Source organism: Bicyclus anynana, chromosome 21 (assembly GCF_947172395.1).
Source record: "Bicyclus anynana chromosome 21, ilBicAnyn1.1, whole genome shotgun sequence".
Classification (NCBI taxonomy): Eukaryota; Metazoa; Arthropoda; class Insecta; order Lepidoptera; family Nymphalidae; genus Bicyclus; species Bicyclus anynana.
In genome coordinates this window covers 7,578,398-7,602,451 of record NC_069103.1, presented here as the reverse complement: position 1 = coordinate 7,602,451, position 24,054 = coordinate 7,578,398, and the positions used below count along the sequence as shown (strand labels likewise).

The 24,054-nt window shown below is 36.8% G+C and overlaps 1 protein-coding gene across 1 annotated transcript in view; it reads left to right on the top strand.

Moving 5' to 3' along the window:
- The window catches only part of LOC112058347 (protein doublesex), a 181,334-nt gene extending 161,435 nt beyond the window's left edge, over nucleotides 1-19,899 (top strand). The window contains exon 5 of the transcript XR_008251952.1: nucleotides 19,759-19,899. The gene's annotated coding sequence lies outside the window, so the exon portion shown is untranslated. The remainder of the gene's footprint in view (nucleotides 1-19,758) is intronic.
- Nucleotides 19,900-24,054: the final 4,155 nt, after the last annotated feature.

Here is a 24,054-nt window from a genome sequence, read left to right as displayed (position 1 = left end):
ACGCACTATACCACAAAATTATTGAACTTTGTAATTGCACAAAATATAATATAATACGCTTGTTCAGGCGACTGACATTACTTTTGGATACAACACGCCATTGCATATTTTGGTCATGGTTAAGACTCAGTACCTATAGCAGGAAAGTTGATGATATGTGGTTTTAAAGCCACAGCAGAACAAGGTATAGATTTGAAACATGCAACGTCCGACGAAATAGGATTTGGTTGTTTCGAATTATTTCTCCCCTATGTCTGATAACAAAAATTTAGGTAATATCATTAAGTATTTTTACGTTCAAATATCCCTATTGCCTATAGTAATGCATCCAATAAGTAAAGGAAAAACCATTTTTTCTTTTGTGCAGCAAATTATTTATGAAATAAAACGCTTTAAGACGCAAAGAAGTGGCAGCGATCCATTCAGATTTACTTATATATACGAACACTAAAAATATCGCAAAAACGTCTTTCAACGCATTATCTTTGATCTTGACCTCAGGGGCTGCATAAGATCAATCCTGCCGAATTGAAGACCGTCGCTTGTTTCCGCGACCGGGTAGATAATGTAGGGCGTGAACAACGCATCTATTATTCAAACATCTCCGACGTAACGTGTCGTGCCGGCGTTTTGCACATGTCTGTATCCGACGCATTCACAGCGGTGCATAATAAAGTGAAGTGTATTTTATACAGATAAGCCTCAATAGCTATAGTTGAGCCACACTTTAATCCTAGGTTCTATCGACAACCGTATGACGCATCCACTTTTGGCACATCATCATTATCGACCTACTATAACGGTTGCCTCATATCTTCTCCTGTCAGGATGGATCCTTACAAGAGAGGGCAGTAGCAATATGACGCATCCACTTCTGGCACGACATCAGCATCATCATTATCAACTTATTTTAACGGTCATATTCCCTCCTGTCAGGATGGATCCTTACAGGGGAGGGGAGAGGGCAAATTATACCCACTAAGCTGTTCCAATGCGGATTGGCGAGCTGGATTCATTATAGAACACTATCAGATGTTAATGGAAAGGACTGGCATGTGACTTTCGCTAATAAAAAAATGTTTTTTCTTACAAATTTACAATTTGAGTTCTCATTAGTACCAGTTAGTACGCACTGGGATGTATGTAAAGGTCTAAATACATGTGCAAACTTTGCTCACGAAATTACCGCCATGTTGAGAATAAAAATAGAAAATAATTAATTATTTGTAATAAATTATTCAATTGCTAATTTCATTCGATTACAAATATTTTTTAATTCTGAATCGGGAAGAAAAATAAATTACATTTGCGTGAAATTGTGTCTCTTTTGCAATTGAAATTTCATTATGGATTTTCCGGGATAAAAAGTAGCCTATAACACGAGCAGAGAAGGGGAGTGTTGATCGATCGTCAAGGAATTCCTTAACCCTACATCCAGTAGTCAAAAGTCCTGGACTGCTTGGTGTTTATCTCTCTGCCACGCGATGGCCCCGCACCTGCACGGTCAATCCATGGAATGCCAAGATATATAGTCTCTCTCTCTGCTCCAAGGTCCTACTTATATCTATACCAAATTTTATGAAAAACAGTACAGTTGTTTAACCGCGAAAACAAACAGGCAGACAGACGTCATTTCGCATTTATAACATTACAGATAGTAAATATGGATAATATTAAAACGCATGTGCAAGAATACACGTGTCGCTGCTAAAAATAGTACAAATGTAACAGTGTATCGGAGTTGCCTGCCGACCGATAAATCCGGCCTTAAGAGCCGCTCTCATTAGCTGAATAATTGCGGATCTTTGGCCTGCCTCCAACATAGTCCAGGCGGTCAGATTTATGCTATTGTCTTCTTATTGAGGTGATCTTGTCTCGCACAACGGAAATGGTGTCGGGTTCTAATATCTAACCGGTTTTACTGTGACGGAGGGTTATGTTTTTCGAGTGTATTATTCTTTGGCATTGTGTGTATTTACAAAATTTTACTTGACAGTACCTCAGATGTTAATTCAAATAAAAGCCTTTATTCAGAACCAGCGAACGCCCGCGACTTCTTCCGCGTGGACATCAATATAAACTTACATCCCCTAGGTGTTGAATTTTAAAAATTCTTGAATACATTATATTTCGTATTTTTTTACGTTTTATGGATAAATTTTTAAAACTGTGACTCTAAAAATTAAGGAATTTCCACATAAACTTTCAACCCCTATTTTACCCTCTTCTATTTTTATTTTATGGTCAAAAAGTACTCTATATTTTGCTCCAAGGTCCCGTTTACCATTATACCAAAATTCATTTTGAACAGACAGACTTACTTTCGCATTTATAATATTAGTCTAAAAGTATAGATTTGTCTGATGATGGTCTTTTAAGGCCTCCTCCAAGCTTTACAGAATTTTAACAGATTTTGTTCAGTTGCCCCTTACCAGCTGTCTCATTTCGTCCGCCCATCTCCGTTTCAGCCTTCCTCTTCTTTGCATATGACTTGTATACTCAGACCAATTATTGTATAGGACATGCCTCGCTAGACATTACTTTTCTGTCAAAGTATATGACCAATGATCTAACGCGATTATAAAGACTGTCTGTATAGTATAGATGTTTCATAGTTGTTATCGTGTTCGCCGGTTAAAGAGCTCCGTAAAAGTACCTTTTTTGTAGTAGAATGGTGTTAAAAACGGACAAAAACATCAAGTTTAGTTTATGATATATACCAAATGTAAGATCTTTTTCCTCAGAAAATGGCAGACAATTTTCTTCGTGACTTTGGGTACGATACTGGTCCTTCTATAATTGGTCTGAGCTTTGTATACCATCGCATGACCGTTTTGCTCTATTTTTCTGTGCCTCTGATGTGTGGCTTGTCCACCTGCATTTAAGTTTCTTGATGGCAACAGCTGTCATAGCCGCGATAGCCCAGTGGGTATAACCTCTGCCTTCGATTCTGAAGGTGTAGATTCAAATCTGGTCCAAGGCATGCATTTTAAGAAATTAATAACAGCTACTTCTTTTATTTTTGTATCTTTTTTTATATTTTGACTACTTTAACGTATGCGATGAACACTTACATAAAAATTTTAATAAAAAAATTTCAACCGACTTCCAACTCAAAAATTAACCTAAACTAAAAAGCAAAAAATAACATCTTACCTATGTGCTACCTTCTGATCAGTTTGAAGGCGGTGCCAATCCAGTGTCATGTTTTAATTAAAGCCGTTTCTGAGAGAACCACAGAAATTGTGTCATTTAAACGGCTTGAATTAAAACATCACTGGCTTGGCACCGCCTTCAAACTGATCAGAAGGTAGCACATAGGTAAGATGTTATTTTTTGCTTTTTAGTTTAGGTTAATTTTTGAGTTGGAAGTCGGTTGAATTTTTTTTATTAAAATTTTTATTTTTTAATTTTTAGTGTTAGCACACCTACTGAGTGTGAACTGACTGTCCTCCGTCTTCATCACCAGACCTCTAATACAGTCACAACCTATCCTGGTGGAAAGTTCTCATCAATACAAAATTATCAAGTCAAAACACAAGGTAGCTACTGTGAACCGTCGAGGAGTTCCCTTAACTATCCTTTGTCTTCATCACCAGACCCCTAATATAGTCACAACCCATCTAGGTGGGAAGTTCTCATCAATACAAATTTATCAAGTCCAAACATAAGGTAGCTACTGTGAACCGTCGAGGAGTTCTCTTCACTGTCCTTCGTCTTCATCATCAGACCCTTAATACAGTCACAACCCATCTAGGTGGAAAGTTCTCATCAATACAAATAAATTAAACCCAAACAAAAGGTACCTGCTGTAAATCGTTGACGAGTTCCATCGTCTGTGTATCGGCTCCATCATCAGACCAACTCCAGACCTTCATAAAATTGGTCCACAAATGACGGAATTATCGCTGGACATACATAAAAAAAAAAAAAAAACATACATACAGCCGAACGTAGAACCTCCTCCTTTTTGGAAGTCGGTTAAAAACACTGTCTTACGCCCCTCATGATAGGTATAAAACCTTCTGAAGCATAATAGTTATACAGCCGTATATAGCTAATATCTCATAGAACCATTATATAACATTCTTATTTGTAATCTTAACAGCATCTTTCATATCTAAACATAGAAATACTTGGTCAACCAAGAGCGTCGCCAAGCGGAAGCGCAGAGAAGGACAGCCCCTAGTAACTCAATAATAAAGATCCAAAGTCCAAGGTTCATTAACTTCACTTTATTTCGCAATTACTGTCGCCGTTGAGGTGTAAACGAGTTGAGGCGTAAAAGCTTCTTTTCTCACACTTCATAGTATTAATCCCCCCTCCCCCCTCCCCTCATCTCCACGCTACGTGGTCAGCTAATGTCAGTCACAAATAATCTACCACTTCAAAGTCGCAGACTAAAAACAAGTTATTAAATACAAACAGGCTGTCCTTATCGCGTATGATTACCATTATCTACACATAAAATAAAACGGCATTCAGTAATTACATTGTGTTTAATAAATTACAAGTCTTATCTCAGGAACTAACAACGCGTTATTGATCGAGCAAATACTTTATTTGTTGTTATATTCAAGTGATAATTGTAATACAATCGGTATCCTTGTTGCTAGTTGCATTTGATACATTTCAATAAACAAATGTTTCGTATTCGTGAGGCTCCAACGTGTATAAAGATATTCTTATAATTCTGTTTATTAACGAGTTGATTGGGGGTCAATTGTGCAGCGCGATCGCAATCAGTTTGACTTAATAATTAATTTAATTAACCTGTTTACAATATGTCTACTAATATTCTAAAGAGGTAAACGTTTGTAGGAGATAATCTCTGGATTTACTGAACTAAAACTATTTTACCAATAATAAATATATATTACATTTTCACACCGTATTCCCACAGAAATGAGAACTATTAGGGTGAGACTGCGGGGCGTGTGGTAATCTTTATTATATTTATAAGGTGATCATTTTTAAGCGAATTGCTTTTTCTTCATCTGAATTTCTTGCCGGCTGCTTACAATCTGCATTCCGCATATGTAGCAGAGTGACTTTCAACAGACAAATTTGACATGTTAAAATATTTGTGAAGTAAGCTAATTCTTACTGAAATCTTTCTCTGCATTCGTTACTTCATTTTTGAATAGGTTCTGGTATGACCTGAACCTCGGACGGGTCTACAATGTCCATTGACTTCTTTCAGTGGCCATCTTCGGTAGAGTAAAGTCTTTTTAGTTTCTGTAAGAACTAGGTCTTCTTAATAACCGGTCAGTCTACTGTGTTGGTAAACCCTAGTTTTTTTTTCGTCAATCCAGCCAATTCCAAAATATGAAATAACACCCTTACTGAAACAATTAGAACATTTTTTTATTTTATTTAAAAAAAATCTTTCTATTACATTGAATATCTGGTAACCTGCGTTTTGAGCATTGTTGATCTAAGCTTCTATTCGCCATATAAGGGAAGAAAAAGAGTGTGCTTTGTAGTGAGAAATTAAATAATGACCTTGATGATCTCAAGACTCGAACACAATTTATAATACTTGACACAACCTATTTATAGTCAAATTCATTTATTTTCATTAGGCTTAGTTTACAAGTTTTTTACTTTCGAAACGTCAGGTAATAATATTATTAGATAATGGTGATAATAATTGGTCGAAAACTTTAAATTAAAGTTACGACTGTTTCTAATGTGCTTTGGTCCGAGAAGAGCCCACAACAAACTCAGCTAGTACCATTCTAATCTATACTAATATTATAAAGCTGAAGAGTTTGTTTGTTTGTTTGTTTGATTGAACGCGCTAATCTCAGGAACTACTGGTCCGATTGGAAAAATTATTTCAGTGTTAGATAGCCCATTTGTCGAGGAAGGCTATAGGATATATATTCCCGTATTCCTACGGGAACCACGCGGGTGAAACCGCGCTGCGTCAGCTAGTACCATATACGAAAAGTTTATACTTATTCTGAGGTACGTGTAAAAAAGTTACAAAATAGCCACTTTTAAAGAGAACTAATTACGTCAAAACACAACACTTGCTGTTATAAGCTTGCGTGTTAAAAAAGATTTTTTATACGCTTTATTCAGAAGAGGTGTATTTAACGCAATGACGTCACAAAGAACCCTCAAACAATAGGAAGTGGGAACTGGAGGCAACGTTGGTAATTTGCATTCGGCCTAGTGCAGGCAACAATGATATGTAAGCCAACTTTGTGAAAAATTCTATTTTTTTTTTTTTTTTAAAGCCACTCTTTAATGCGGACCTTTGTCATTCCATGCGTGTGAAAAAAGATGATACCTGCTAATTTTATGATTTATAGGGTAAAGGGTATTTATTCTATATTTAAATGTCTGTATTGTCGAAATCAGTTGAGCTTTTAATCGATCAACAAATATACAAACAATGATGCAAGAAGTAGCCACCAAAGACTAATGTATTAATCTTTGTTACCACCATTTTACATTACCAAATTAAATATAATTGTTAAACACCTCAGACTAATTACATGTGGACTAGTATCGCACCCAAATCCACGAAGGAAATTGCCTGTCAATGTTTGAGGAAAGCAAGCTTTTATTAGGTATAAATCTTACTAGCTTATGTCTGGCTGGTGGAAGGCTTCAACCGTGGCTAATTTCCACCCTACCGGCAAAGACGTACCGTCAAGCGATTTAGCGTTCCGGTACGATGCCGTGTAGAAACGGAAAAGAATTTTCATCCTCCTCCTAACAAGGTAGCCCGCTTCCATCTTAGATTGCATCATCGCTTACCATCAGGTGAGATTGTAGTCAAGGGCTAACTTGTAAAAAATAAAAAAAATACTTTGTCAGAAAAGTAATGACCAGCGAGACAGGTCCTTATATAATTAGTCTGAGTTAATCACTGATAAAAATATTTCTCAAATATTTTTTTTAATTGTCGTTTGTTCTTTTATGTAATTGGTCCAGCTGTAAGGTTGTAAAAGTAAAAATATTACTAAATAAATAAGAAAAAACGTAGCTGCGAAAGTCCCGTGGTTGTTTTCCTTACGACTCGCATGCAAAAACTGTGGAAGCGATGTATTCATAGCAAAGATGTCAAGAGTGCTCTTAAATAATGAAAGCTGGACGCCAAGTTAACGAAGCTCAACTGAACTGGGTTAAAAGGAGTTCGGTTTCTTCTTATTAAAAGGGACTTTAAGTTCAGTGTAATTCTTAAGGAAGTTTTAGACTTAGCTTTATAAAAAATCAAAAAATGTGTCAAAAAACAAGGTATTGTGTCGAGGATGTCAGCTTAGTTTACAAGACAGAAATGTCTAAATATTTAAGCTAAAAATCACTCATTAGGAAACCATTTGAGGTACAAAGATGAAATTTGGCAGGTTTAGAAGGCAGGCAGTCCACTGAGGATTTTGCAAGAAGCTCGTTTTAAGGTCTAAGGGCAGACGAAGACGCGGGCGTCCGCTAGAATATCCTAATAATGTAAACCATGAATATCACAACATATCTTAATAGAAAACTCTCATTTTTCAAAAGAGTAACTATCGAGTTTTTTTCAGACTTCTTGGCAGAATCAGCTTTTAAGTCACTACTCACTGATAGATTTGACTAATCAATAGCGAGTATCAAAGCCTACTGTAAATAAATAGATTTAAACCTGAAATGGGCATTCTTAAACTACTCATTTTTAAATTTTTTATATTTGTTTAAATCCCTACATTTCTTCTTTCTGTGGAGCTACAAATTCGAGTTCTGAGGCGGGCTACAGAATTAATATTTATTTTCTTATTTGATTGGGGCTTTTTGTTTCCAAGAAATTCATAGTAGCAACTCTTGAGTTGGCAAGTCAGTGGTACAACACATGTCTTGTAGAGCACGTTAAATCGTCGATCATTGTCACTAAAATCTGATAATGACCGTAACAGTACTTAAAGAACCAAACAGTCAATAATTCGTGTACGAGGTAAGAAAAATAAAACACTCAAAATCATATTTAATTAATTTTAGAGGTAATCTCTGAATATACTGAACCGATTTTGAAAGTTCTTTTACCACTAGAAAGGTCTATTTTTTTCTCTTATTTATTTATTACTTCTTTTTTAAAATTTTTAACAATATTAACAATAAAATACAAAACATTATTAAAAAATTATAAAAAAAAAATCACCCACCCACTGCGGGACATTTGAGTGCCCAAGCAACCGGTGGTCAGGGCTCCAGAGTGCGGAACCTCCTCACAATACGCGCCGTCTCAAGAATCACTGCCTTTTGTATCCGACTCTTGATCCAACAGTTAAGCGAAAGCTTCTTAAGGTGTTGGTCGAAGCTTTTCGCTATAAGACCATTGACTGAAACAACCATCGGAACAATACTAGTTGACTGAACATTCCACATGGCGGTAATCTCGTGAGCAAGATCCAAGTATTTTGATACTTTTTGAAAAAGGTCCATTATTATTAAGTGTCTTGACTATATTTTGTTCGCGTATTCCAACAAGAACAAGAACTACGCAGGTGAAATCGCGGAGCATCTGCTTGCCCTACGAATATTATACACGCGGAAGTTTGTATGGATATTTGTTACCCTTTTACATCGTAACTTCTTAATCGATTTGGATGAAATTTAAAATTAAAATAGATAATACCTTGAATTAACACATGGGATACTCTTTGTCCCGAAAAAAATCATGGCTTCCCGAGATTTGCGATAAACTAATGATTATGGTGGTATGCATGTTTGTTACTTTTTCACGCTGTGACTACTGAACCGAATTAGCTGAAATTTGGAATTAAGACAGATTTGAACTTTGATAAGCTCATAGGTTTTACTTCTTTTTTTTTATTCTTTACAATTTTGACTAGTAAGTGATGATGCAGTCTAAAATGGAAACAGCTAACTTGATAAAAGGCGCATGAAAATCCACACCCCTATCGGTTTCTACACTTTATATCCCGGACAAGTTTTATTCAGTTTAGGCACATACTTAGCTAGCGGGTAACACCGCGGGGCGTAGCTAGTTGAATATCAAATTGAAAAAGCATAAAAGAATTATGCATATCCACTCTCTCCGCTTTCGTTTGCCCAATAGCAGTCACGAGGTCATTTAGCCCAGTGCTTGTAGCACTTTATTATGGGATATTAGTTTCCGATAATATCTGTCGATAATCACCGGTTTAAATCCTCGCGGTCGGCGCTTATTATTCCATACATCAACATTAAAACCATTATAACAGACCTTTGGGTTGGTTATCTGGTATGAATGTAAATTTAAAATTTATGGTCCTTTAAAAAGGATAAAAAGTATCGGAGGCAGTCAGTTTTTGGTGCTTCTGAATCGTTATTTACGATCGGCCTTGACTGTTTTGTTTAATGAATTTATCTTTACATACCTTTCAGTTGTTTTACGTGTGTGGTCAATTACATTTGTAGGTACAGGGTCATCACGTGTATTGAAAATATATCCTACTAATATTATAAACGCGAAAGTTTGTATGGATGTTTGGATGTTTGTTACTCTTTACCGCCGCTACTACTGACACGATTTGGCTGAAATTTGGAATAGAAATAGATTTTACTCTGGATTAACACATAGGCTACTTTTTATCCCGAATCCATGGTATCCCGAGATTTGCGAAACTGATGATATGAATGTTCGTTACTCTTTCTCGCCTCGACTACTGAACCGAATTAGCTGAAATTTGGTATTTAGATGTATTATAGCATGGGTTAACACATAAGCTACTTTTTATCCCGGAAAAATCCATAGTTCCCGAGGGATTTGTGAAAAACTAAATTCCACGTGGACGTAGTCGCGGGCGTCCGCTAGTATATAAAACATTCAAAATCCATTTATTTAAATTAGGCTTATCGATTTATGAAATTGACGTCTGTGTCTTTGTGAAAAACGTCTTTAAAAATCTGAATCGTCTGAAGTTAATTGTAAAGATTTATTCAACTCTACTTTGTTATCTTGCTGTAAATTAAATCTACGAAATCTATTTACGTACAAAGTTGAAATTTGGTAGGGAGGTAGTTTATAGTTAGTAGACGGCCTCTAATAATGGATTTTGTGACAGAGTCAAATTAAGGTGGACAGATTAAGACGTCCGTTAGTCTATTAATAAATATAATAATCGATTAATATACAAATGTTTGTTTAACGTGACATTTATGGCACTAAGGTTTACTACTGTCACCTTTTAACTCCTAGCTGCTATAATTATTTTTTTACGATTTTAGATACTTTTACGATTTAAAGGCATAATATGTCATTTTTAATGTTGACATCGGTATTTCACTACATTGACGGTCGCTAAATAACGCAATCCAATTAATCATCATCAATCAAACCATTTGGCGTGTGATACATTCAACTTTAGTGTGTCCAATTATTTAGAGCCCTCATTCTGCGTGCGACCTCACCAGATACTTAGAAAATACAGGAAGCTGCCAGTAGTTCGGGGGTTCAAATTACACTGGTTGGCGGGTATACAACTCATATATTGTAATGTATATGTAACTCTGCCTCGTGGACTTATATCAGACTACGTAGTCTGTGTCATTGATATGAGAAGTGCACGCGCGTTTTTATTCAACACCAAAAGGTCGTAAGTGCTTGCAATAACAAATGCTAATTAGAACTCAACGACTCGTGGAATACGTTTGACATTGCAATGCAGTTTAACATTAATAAATTGAGAAAGTGGATAAATATAAACGCAAAGCTTGATAGTGGTATTGCATTTATATTTAAATATGCATGCGGCGACATTGTATTGGCGTTAGTTCTATTGGGCTGCACATTTTACGAGCGGACTTACTCGTTTTGTTGATAATGTTATTGGAAAGTTCTGCATTAGGAACAGATCGTGTCCTGTTCACAATCGCCTTAATCCCGGCTTGAGTATAAACCGTGGTATTTTGAAAATATTCACTTCATAGTGTAAAAATCTGAAAGTAGTACAGCGGGCGATTGGGCTATACCTATGGAGTTTCGATTGATCGAATCTGAAATGGGATGATCCTCAAAAGAACCAAAGTCACTCTCATCAGCGAGGTGGCAGCACCGCAAAATTGACCTTTTAAACCCCTGTAGCTCCGTAAGTAATGATCGCAGATACCCTGTTATTTGTACAAAATAGCTTTACTATTATTATCATCATCCTCATATCAGCCGATGGACGTCCACTGCAGGACATGGGCTTTTTGTAGGTAGACTTCCAAACATCACGACACTGAGTCACCTGCATCCAGCGAATCCCTGCGACTCGCTTGATGTCGTCAGTCAACCTGGTGGGGGGTCAACCAACACTGCGCTTTTTGGTACGGGGCCGCCATTCCAGCACCTTGGGACCCTAACGGCCATCGGCTCTTCGAACTATGTTTATTAGCATACTCGTAATTTATATACATTTTGAATAACTATTATCATCCCTTAATAACTATAATCATCTTTACAAATAATCAAACTTGACTTACCTACTGCTAACGAATTTTTTATATAGTACGTGTTTGATGCTAATTTTCCAATTACAGCAGTCCATGTCAATAATAATTGACTGGTCAGATGGACTGACGGTATGTGTAATGTTATAAATATTTACGTAAAAATTATTATTACTACTTTTTGTCAGTTACGGGATGTTTTAAATAGATGTTTTAAATATAATGATCAACCTTATAATGAGAAAAATGTCGCACTATAGACTTGCAACGTAAAGTGTAATCTATACTTCTATACTAATATTATAAAGCTGAAGAGTTTGTTTGTTTCTTTGATTGAACGCGCTAATCTATATAATAATGAGGAACTACTAGTCCGATTTGAAAAATTCTTTCAGTGTTAGATAGTCCAAAGGCTGTAGGCTATATATTATCCCCGTATTCCTACGGGAACGGGAACCACGCGAGTGAAACCCCGCGGCGTCAGCTAGTACATTATAAAGAGGTAAAGTTTGTAGTGTTGTAGGGTATAATCTCTGCATCTACTGAACCGATTTTGCAAATTTTTCACTACTAGAAAGCCACGTTATTGTGAGTGTCATGGGCTATATTATATATAGACTATATTATATTTTATTCACGTATTCCCGCTGGTTTAACCGCGGTCTGCTAGTTGAGAATAACTTGGAAGAAAGGAAAAAGTATCGGAACTCGAACCTAATACTTTATGACATAATACCTGCTGCAAAGGCTAAGACCTTATTCGCACGAGAGCTTTCAAATACAACAAATGCATTCCCAAGTATATGTTCACACGACTACGTTTTTAAAACTCGACGCTTTTTTTCGAACAGTATTGTATTTTTTAATTTTTAGCGTTGGAAATAAATCTTCATTTAACTTAATTCTATATTTGAACGATTTTTTAACGTAACGTTAAAAAAACTCTCGTACGAATGAGGGCTAATCGGCAATCGAGTTAGTTATCAGTTACTTTAATTACATCATTGTTGTCGTACCGTTTCTTTGTTTCTATATTTCCTTTTGTTTCGAAATTGATGAAACAATTGATTTTGAAATACTTGTATGTAAATGCATCTTGAATGAATCGATAAATGGTTAACACCTGTTAATTACGAAGAAAAAAATTATAAAACCGCGATGATATTTTAATTGATGTTCAATTATACTATGCTATATATGTACAATTATATACATCTACATAAATGGAATTAAAACATGCGATGGCCAGACGAACCTCAATTAATGAACACTAAAAGTTTGTTTGCCTAAACTCCTAGTGTTGCCAGCATAGCATAAGTACTTTAGCCAATTGATTGTGGTCGCTTTGGAAGGTAGCAGGTTCCAAGGGTTCATATCTTCTACCGCTCAACTATAAAGTGTATTTTTGAATATTTTCCTCGCATAATATATTTGTCAATCACTTAGCTTCGGGTCATTTCTACGTAAGGGAACTTTAAACACTTCAAGGATATCTAGTGAAGAGTTGTCACGAAACTAAGGGTCTGGTGAATTAAGACATGATTCGCCATTAGAGCCCAAAGCCACTAGAGTCCAAATTTTATAATAGGCAATAGGCCCATGAACTGACAATCTTTCAGTATTCAAAAAATAAAGCCCCAAAACTTTTACGGTAAAGGGGCCGGTGGCCTGACGACATCAAGCTAGTCGCAGAGATTCGCTGGATCAGGATGGTGATGTTTGGAAGTCCTTAGAAAAAGCCTATGTCCTGTAATGGACGTCGATTGACTCATGATGTTGATGAAATCGGCCGGACTTCGTTGAAAGGTCGCGGGTTTGTTGAACTATTCACCACCACCACCAGCACCACCAGCTGGTTCGCACCAGCTTTTTTTAACCGTCGTTAAACAAGCGTTAAAATATAATATGAAGTTAAATGAAGGTTTATTTCCAACGCCCAAAATTGAAAAAAAACGCCGCATTTTTAAAACGCTGACGTGTCAAGTATATACTTGGAAATGCATTTTTTCTATGTAAACGCTTTTTAACGTCCATTAAAAAAGCGCTCGTGTGAATGGGGATCACAGTCTTATCCGACAAATTTTGGGGAAACGGGAATATTGGTCATATTAAAAAAAACGGCAAATATACTTTAAAAAATATTGAGGTATGTCTAACTACTTCAAGCTCTCGTACTAAAAGAAAAGTTATTTTATTGGTATGCGCACATATAGATTATCATCGATACCAGAGCCATTTTATTTCATGCTACAAATAGGTTAAAGTCAGGCACCAAACTTCACAATTAACCAGTTTCCATGAAATGTATGTAATGACCATGGACCTATAATGATACATTCAATGACATTACATTCATTACAAGTTTTATTCATTTACTAAATTCTCTTTTCTATTTTTTTTTATTGTTTACAAGTTAGCCCTTGGCTACAATCTCACCTGATGGTAAGTGATGATGCAGTCTAAGCGGGCTAACTTGTAAGGAAGATGAAAATACACACTTATTTTGGTTTCTACATGGCATCGTACCGGAACGCTAAATCGCTTGGCGGTAGGGTGGTAACTAGCCACTAGCTAAGCCTCCCACCAACCAAATATATATAAATTTATATTATAAAGATCTATATCTACTAATATTATAAAGATGTAAGATTTGTTTGCATTGAATAGGCTCTGAAACTACTAGACAGATTTGAAAAATATTTCATCAGAGTCCTACATTACATCTGATAAACATATGCTTTATTCACGTATTCTGACTGGAACTAGAATTACGACGTTTGCTAGTATTAAAGCTAAAGGTCACACATCACGAAGTCTCAAAAACCGTTTGACGTACAAAGTTAAAAAGCAATGCCCGAAGTTGGGCCCACTTTTCAGAACGATACAGAAATCAAAAATATACTAAAAACCTTGTACATTTTACTAGATTACTCCGTTAGAATCTTAGCCGAAATAATATTCGCCAAGAGGGAAAATAAGCTGATTTCATTATTTTCACATTGATCCAGCCTTGCATATCGTAGTGATTTATACATCCTCTTTGACGCGTATTTCACTGATTGTCAGTTGTATTTGCAAACGCCGGCTGTCAATATCAAAGTCAATAAATGAATGAGATGTCATTGTCAAGTATCATATTACCATAATTTGAATAAATATGTCAAGTTAGTGTCAAATTATCTTTATTGCATTATATGGCATTATGTGTGTCTAACTGACAGGCGAAAATTTTAATAAGGATTTGACACGTCATCAATCCATATTCGGCTCACTGCTGAGCTCGAGTCTCCTCTCAGAATGAGAGGGGTTAGGCCAATTGTCCACCACCCTGGCCCAATGATTGGCACTTCACACACGCAGAGAATTAAGAAAATTCTCTAGTATGCAGGTTTCTTTACGATGTTTTCCTTCACCGTTTGAGACACATGATATTTAATTTCTTAAAATGCACACAACTGAAAAGTTGGAGGTGCATGCCCCGGACCGGATTCTTACCCACACCCTCCGGAATCGAAGGCAGAGGTTATATCCACTAGGCTATCATGGCTCTCCTATAAGCTTTAGTTTAATAAAAACTTTGAACTTATTAAGAGACATGCCAGTGGCTTCATCTAATATATTCTAATCTAAAGCTCTCGTTTTAAATAAATGAAGCTGGGAATGCATGTGTATATGGTGCTTTAGATTATAGCAAATGATTTCCCATAAATTCATTTCCAAATCAATCGGCCGTAAATTGACACGTACTATCGAATTTGTGTATCCCATCGGCCACTATCATCACTGCTCAATCATGAGTTATGGTCGGAGAGCTTATTATGGGTCCCATTATTTACGACTGGTGTTTAAGAAAATCACTCGTTTGCACCATAATTGCGGATCTGAGTTATGGGGAGCGAAATCAAACACATTTTTTTTTTATCGGAAACAGGTTTGCAGGTTTTCGATGGAACACATCTCACTTACGTATATGTATAAGACTGGTAATGCGCCGCCATTTTAGTATACTTACAAGTTTGATTCCCAATTCGGGTTAATTTAGGATGTTTTTCCAAAACTGCCCGGGCATTTCTTTGTATTTCTCAGGAATAATACCATTTTATTTTTAAAGGTTTACGTTACATCATTTTTAATTTTTAACAATGTTATCCGAATCTTGATCCAACAGTTAAGTGAAAGCTTTTTAGGATGTTGGTCGAAGCTTTTTGCTATAAGACCATTGTATGAAACAACTATCGGAACAATAATAGTTGACTCAACATTCCACATGGCGGTAATCTCGTGAGCGAGGTCCAAGTATTTTGATACTTTTTCTTTTTCGGCTTAACCAGATTATCGTAATGTGGAACAGTAATATCAACAATTATTGCACGGCGCACTGACCGATCGACTAGCACTATATCAGGTCTATTGGCAACAATATACATCATCATCATTAACAACCCATATTCGGCTCACTGTTGAGCACAAGTCTCGTCTTAAGACAGACAGGGATTAGACTTATAGTCTTTTTTTTAATGCAAATAGGCCATGATCTAACCTGATGGTAAGTGTAGTACAGTCTAAAATGGGACACGCTTGTTAAGATGGGACGTCTTGTTTTGAAGATACCCAGGTTATAAGATTCAGGAAACACTGACTTGGGAAGGGTATTCTAGTCTAACACGCTGGCCCAATGCAGAATTGCAGATTTGACACACGCAAAGAATTGACAAAATTCTCAGGTATGCAGGTTTCCTCACGATGTTTTACCTTCATCGATTGATGAACGTGATATTAAAATTTCTTAAAATGCACATGACTAAAAGTTGGCAGTGCTTGTCCCGAACCGGTTTGAACCTATATGCCCTCCGAGTCGAAGGCAGAGGTCATGCCCATTCAACTATAGCGCAAAAATAGAGAAACTCGCGCTCAATGATGTCTATTAAAATGTATTCGCAACATAAACATAAAGGTCGTTTGTCCTAAGTGTGTATAACCTAACATGCGTGACCTTTTTGTCTTGCCTAACGATATTAATTAATGCTAGAGATAAGGCACTAGCGTATCAAAACTGAGGCGGACAAATGTGCAAAATTGTCTTAATTTAGTCGCTTATTAAACAACGAACGTTATTTAATGAAATAATACCTAGATACTGTATACAACGTGATCGAATCAGAAATGAGGAGGTCCGTAGAAAAACCAAAGTCAACAGTCAACGAGTTGCGAAGCTGAAGTGGCAATGGGCGGGGCACATAATTCGAAGAGCCGATGGACGTTGGGGTCCCAAAGTGCTGGAATGGCGACCCCGCACTAGTAAACGCAGTGTTGGTTGACCCCCCACCAGGATTCGCTGAATGCAGGTGGCTCAGTATCATGATGTTTGGAAGTCCCTACAAAAGACCTATGTCCTGCAGTGGACGTCCATCGGCTGGTTTGATGATGATGATGACGATTGTATACAATGTCGATTTGTGTGTTCAGAAAGTGTAAAACTATATATACATAATATATAATTGAATTAAACACAAAATTGTGCATGTGTGCGCTCACTGGTGTAGCTAAATTCGGATAAATTTTTGCTTTGATTTAGTAGGCACGTAACATATCTATAGCATAAAATATCGTTGGCCTTGCCTATATTTTATTCTACTAACTCATCAAACAGTATAAACGAGAACGGTTAACGTTTTATGTGTTCCCCATTATGTACACTGTTTCACCGGAATCGACTTCCAGTTCTATCCATGTCAAACGAGACTATATGAGGTTAAAAGCTAGCTTTAAGTAATAGCAGACCTTGACTTGGAAGTTAAGTCTAACGGGCCCGCTACTATGCACTTCATAGATGCAACTTCATGTATGTAAAAATGCACTGCTTACCCTAAGGACTCATTAAAAACCTTTGTTTGACCCTAAAATACATAGTTGGACCTGGTTCCTCAATTATTACTTATAGTGCAAACCCTAGTTACAAACGTTACGCACGCTAATGTCCGCCTTTGCGCTGCTCCTCGCAATGCCTTCTCTGGTCACCAACATGACTAAAATCTCACCTGATGGTAAGTGATGATGCAGTCTAAGATGGAAGCGGGCTAACTTGTTAGGAGGAGGATGAAAATCCACATTCCTTTTCGGTTTCTACACAACATCGTACCGGAACGCTAAATCGCTTGGCGGTACGTCTTTGTCGGCAGCGTGGTAACTAGCCACGACTAAAACCTCCCTCGAGCCAGATCTGGATCAATTAAGAAAATCTAAATCGGCCCAGCTGGGGATCGAACCCAGGACCTCCGTTTTGTAAATCCACCGCGCATACTACTGCGCCACGGAGGCCGTCAAAATCAAATACTGCTTATCTAGAAAGAGTGATGCTCTAAGGGATATCCCTCTCCTATAAGAAATGATGCCTGGCTCTATAGTGAGCTGTTAAAGTAGGCTGATAATGATGACTAGTAATATTAAATACTCTTTAATAAAACTATGAAGGTTTCTTGTATCTGTTGGTAATTTTCAATATCAAACAGCAGTAAATCTTGTAAAAAACTTTTTTGGCTCTGCATTTCCTATTAAAAAACCCACCTGGCTATAAGTTTAAATGACTATAAACGGCTGCTTATTTACCTCTAAATTTACATTTAAAATGTAAATATTACTTAATTAACAACCAAATAAATACAATTTAATTAATACCCATAATGCATTATTAAAAAAACACAGATGTTTCTTGAAGGCATGCGAAAATCCTTCAACTTACAATACAAAATTTATGATATCCACATATTTGTAATAAATAACCTACATATTCGAGTCTTCTTCTTTGTTTTCCTCTATATGTAAAGGCTATAATTCTAAAAAAGGGAATAATGTTCCGACTCAACTCGTAAAAACGAAAAGTAAACAAAAAAAAACGAAGGATCTATCCATTAAATTATGCTTCGTTTTCTTGTAATCGTTCCTATCATTTTACGAGTAAATCGAAGCTCTACATTCTTGGAAGTCAGTCAGTTTTTCGATCAATGTCTTGTTCTAAATTAAATGATGTTCCGAGTCTCCTCCAATTAGTAAGTAATTGGAGGAGAACGGAATTATTTGTCATCATTAAAAAAATATGGCAAATGTTATTTAAAAAACATTTTTTTTGTGTCTATGGCTAGAATAAAGCATAATAAGAGATTCGTTAATGGGCTTAGTCCTTCTAATGACACATAATGTCTAACCAACGGCTCAATGTCGGATGGCAGATTGCCGAGTAGAGAGTAAGAGAAAAGAGAAAAAAAATGTGTCGTCTTGTAATCTTTCATAATAATAAGCTGAAGCAGAAGATTTCTGTCTTGTCTCATGATATTATAGCCTATGATATCTTACGCTTTTTACATGTTGTATAAACTATACATATATATACAAATTTTTAGTTTTACTGTTTTGCAGATAACTAACTTATTATATTACAAATATTAACGCGTATACAAACGTTCCTTTGCTGTTATTATATTATAAACAGGTGCCTGTAATAACGAGACCTTCGTCATTTTGTAAATGCTAAAAGTCAGACCGGCATCTCTAGTCTAGTCTAATCTTAGGTTTAGCCCATGACTAGACTAGAGACAAAGACTCTCTGGCAAAGAGTTGATACTAAGCTAAGTGGCTTTCAGCTTTTATATAATGGTCATTTTATGTTTTAATATGTTATAATAGTGTTTCACAGAAGTCGTTCAAGTAGAATGCTTTCGCGGTTATATCTACGTTACAGTGAAAGTATAAATATGGCTCAAATAAACACCTGTGAATATATGATAACTTCAGGGTGGTTTCAAAACTAAGTCAGACTCCCGTGTGCCTAGTGCGAGTTTTCAATATTTTCCTACTGTAACTATCACGTTGACGTTTACGCAAATTTATATGGAATTGCAACAGTTGTGCAGTAGTGCCACTAGATGGCGCTGTTTCAATTCCCTAGAAATTCGCGTTTACGTTACGTGACGGTAACAGTATCAGACTGCCACTAGGCTCTCTGATGTTCAAACGAGAATTTGTTTAAGTAATACCTATATAATTTTATAGTGTGACGCGGGCTACAGATCTTCAGTTTGATTTGCGTAGTTTTATCTAATCAAAAATTAAATCAAAATTATTAGGAAAAACACTTCTCAGTTTTGCCTACACCCGGACGATTTAATTGAACAGTTAAATCTATTGATTGTATCAAGTTCAAGTTCCAGCATCAAGTTATCTACAAAAGACTCAATTATGCATTTGCGTGTGCAAGCGGCAATAGCGAAAGTGCGAATGTTACATGTAACATTTGTACGTAACGTGTGACACTGACATGGCGTGTACCATTTGCAGCACATTGGGTGGTCCACCAGTGGCAGCTGTACGAGCGCTCGCTGTGCTCCATCCTCGAGCTGCAGGCGCGCAAGCGCACGTACGGCGTGTGCTGCTCGCCGCGCTACGTGCTCGCGCCGGAGTACGCGCCGCACTTGCTCCAGCTGCCGCTCGCCGCGCGGCTCTCGCCGCCGCCTGCGCACTTGTAGCGGTGTACCACTGCGCCAACTGAGGTACGTAATCCAACTTAATTAATAAATATATACGGACAATACACACATCGCTAACTAGCAGTGGCGAAGAATGGAATTTAGATGAAGGTAAACCTTCCCAAGGAAAGGAAATTCATATAGTGTGATACAAACTCCGGTTTCTCATATATCTAGATACAGTACAACAATGAATATGCATGGATTTTTCAAAGGTAATCGGCTTGCATGAACTCTTCGCCGCTGCTATCTAGACCCAAAGTATGCGTAGCTTCTGTTATGGTATGGTATACACTTTTATTATCATCATATCAGCCGATAGACGTCCACTGTAGGACATAGGCCTTTTGTAGGGACTTCCAAACGTCACGACCCTGAGTCGCCGTAATTCTTAAGAAACTTTAATGAAAAAGATTCCATGTATATTATGCATGTCCGTTATTTTTTCAAAAATTACTGATCCTACAGTGTATTTTTTTAATGTATATTTTCAGGGATGTTTTTAGTATCTTCGTTTTGAAGGTATTTGATAAAAAATATGTACAGCTACTGGCATTCTTAATTCAGATTAGTTAAAATAAATTTTAAATTTAGTATTTTATGTTTTTAATATAATGTAACTACTAAAAGATAGAAGAGAACGAAAAATAAACTCATTGTAATTTGATACATACGTGTTCTAGCATAGTCTTACTAAATCCAAATCCAAACGCAAGACAGAAGAGAACGAAAAATAAACTCATTGTAATTTGGTACATACGTGTTCTAACATACTCTTACTAAATCCGAATCCAAAAGCAAGATAGAAGAGAACGAAAAATTAACTCATTGTAATTTGATACATACGTGTTCTAGCATAGTCTTACTAAATCCAAATCCAAAAGCAAGACAGAAGAGAACGAAAAATTAACTCATTGTAATTTGATACATACGTGTTCTAGCATAGTCTTACTAAATCCAAATCCAAAAGCAAGACAGAAGAGAACGAAAAATTAACTCATTGTAATTTGATACATACGTGTTCTAGCATAGTCTTACTAAATCCAAATCCAAACGCAAGAAAGAAGAGAACGAAAAATAAACTCATTGTAATTTGGTACATACGTGTTCTAGCATAGTCTTACTAAATCCAAATCCAAAAGCAAGACAGAAGAGAACGAAAAATAAACTCATTGTAATTTGGTACATACGTGTTCTAACATAGTCTTACTAAATCCAAATCCAAACGCAAGACAGAAGAGAACGAAAAATAAACTCATTGTAATTTGGTACATACGTGTTCTAACATAGTCTTATTAAATCCAAATCCAAACGCAAGACAGAAGAGAACGAAAAATAAACTCATTGTAATTTGGTACATACGTGTTCTAACATAGCCTTACTAAATCCAAACCCAAACAGGTGCACACACAATAAACCGCATTTAGTTATAGTGTGTATTTTAGTTTCATAATCTAGCATTAGTTCGACGAAGTTATTCATCCACCTGTGCCATAACAAAGGCAGTTCAACTAAACGCAGTAGATGTCTAACTATGTCATCAATTCCGTCACAGCAGCGGGATAGGCAGTAAAATCTTTCGGTGATAACAATAAAACGGGACGTGTAGCGGATAAAGAGCACTCTCCTGGCGAGTTATTACCAATAAAATACTGCAAACAATCCCGCACATTTTCAGACACGTAATGACGGAGGTATAACTGTCTAAGACCGCGTTGAGATGAAACTATAACAATCGCGCGACCGGGCAGGCTAATTCACTAACTTTGACGTATGCTGGTTGAGGTAATGAAATTGAGATAGTATGTAACAAATTTCATCGGGTGCTTACTGCTTACTAATAAAATACTGCAAACAATTCCGCACATTTTCAGCCACGTGATGACAGAGATATAACTGTCTAAGACCGCGTTGAGATGAAACTATAACAATCGCGCGACCGGGCAGGCTAATTCACTAACTTTGACGTATGCTGGTTGAGGTAATGAAATTGAGATAGTATGTAACAAATTTCATCGGGTGCTTACTGCTTACTAATAAAATACTGCAAACAATTCCGCACATTTTCAGCCACGTGATGACAGAGATATAACTGTCTAAGACCGCGTTGAGATGAAACTATAACAATCGCGCGACCGGGCAGGCTAATTCACTAACTTTGACGTATGCTGGTTGAGGTAATGAAATTGAGATAGTATGTAACAAATTTCATCGGGTGCTTACCAATAAAATACTGCAAACAATCTCGCACATTTTCAGACACGTAATGACAGAGGTATAAATGTCTAAGACCGCGTTGAGATGAAACTATAACAATCGCGCGACTAGGCAGGCTAATTCACTTACTATGACGTTTGCTGGTTGACATAATAAAATTGAGATAGTATGTAACAAATTTCATCGGGTGCTTACCAATAAAATACTGCAAACAATCCCGCACATTTTCAGACACGTAATGACGGAGGTTTAACTGTCTAAGACCGCGTTGAGATGAAACTATAAAAATCGCGCGACCGGGCAGGCTAATTCACTAACTTTGACGTATGCTGGTTCACATAATGAAATTGAGAATGTAACAAATTTCATCCGGTGCTTACTAATAAAATACTGCAAACAATCCCGCACATTTTCAGACACGTAATGACAGAGGTCTGAGACCGCGTTGAGATGAAACTATAACAATCGCGCGACCAGGCAGGCTAATTCACTAACTTTGACGTATGCTGGTTGAGGTAATGAAATTGAGATAGTATGTAACAAATTTCATCCAGTGCTTACCAATAAAATACTGCAAACAATCCCGCACATTTTCAGACACGTAATGACGGAGGTATAACTGTCTAAGACCGCGTTGAGATGAAACTATAACAATCGCGCGACCGGGCAGGCTAATTCACTAACTTTGACGTATGCTGGTTGAGGTAATGAAATTGAGATAGTATGTAACAAATTTCATCGGGTGCTTACCAATAAAATACTGCAAACAATCTCGCATATTTTCAGACACGTAATGACAGAGGTATAAATGTCTAAGACCGCGTTGAGATGAAACTATAACAATCGCGCGACTAGGCAGGCTAATTCACTTACTATGACGTTTGCTGGTTGACATAATAAAATTGAGATAGTATGTAACAAATTTCATCGGGTGCTTACCAATAAAATACTGCAAACAATCCCGCACATTTTCAGACACGTAATGACGGAGGTTTAACTGTCTAAGACCGCGTTGAGATGAAACTATAACAATCGCGCGACCGGGCAGGCTAATTCACTAACTTTGACGTATGCTGGTTCACATAATGAAATTGAGAATGTAACAAATTTCATCCGGTGCTTACTAATAAAATACTGCAAACAATCCCGCACATTTTCAGACACGTAATGACAGAGGTCTGAGACCGCGTTGAGATGAAACTATAACAATCGCGCGACCAGGCAGGCTAATTCACTAACTTTGACGTATGCTGGTTGACATAATGAAATTGAGATAGTATGTAACAAAGTTCATCCGGTGCTTGCCAATAAAATACTGCAAACAATTCCGCACATTTTCAGACACGTAATGACAGAGGCATAACTGTCTAAGACCGCGTTGAGATGAAACTATAACGGGCAGGCTAATTCACTAACTTTGACGTATGCTGGTTGACATATACGAAATTGAAATATAATGTAACAAATGTCATCCGGTGCTTACTGGTGATATCATCACTCAGTACGTAGATGACAATTTTGTAAATTCATTTAATATTTATTTTAATAAATTTATAGCGGACGCCTGCGACTTCGTCCGCGTGAACTTTCAACTACCCCTACCCTACCTCTACCCTACCTTTTACCCTACATAAATTGTTACACATCTGTGTAACACTTTAGCTTACTACCTGAAAAACTGCGAAAAGTTCCATATAAAATTTATTTTACTCTCTCTTTTAAGTGTTAGGGGGCGGATTTTCAAAAAAAAAATGATGCACAGCTTTTTTATTACTAACAAATGGGCATACTAATTTCTACCTTGGAAATTTTGAAATGCTCCATACAAACTTCTACCACCCCCCCCCCCCCATTTTAGGAAAGTGGGGGGAAAAAGTAGCCTATTTCTCTC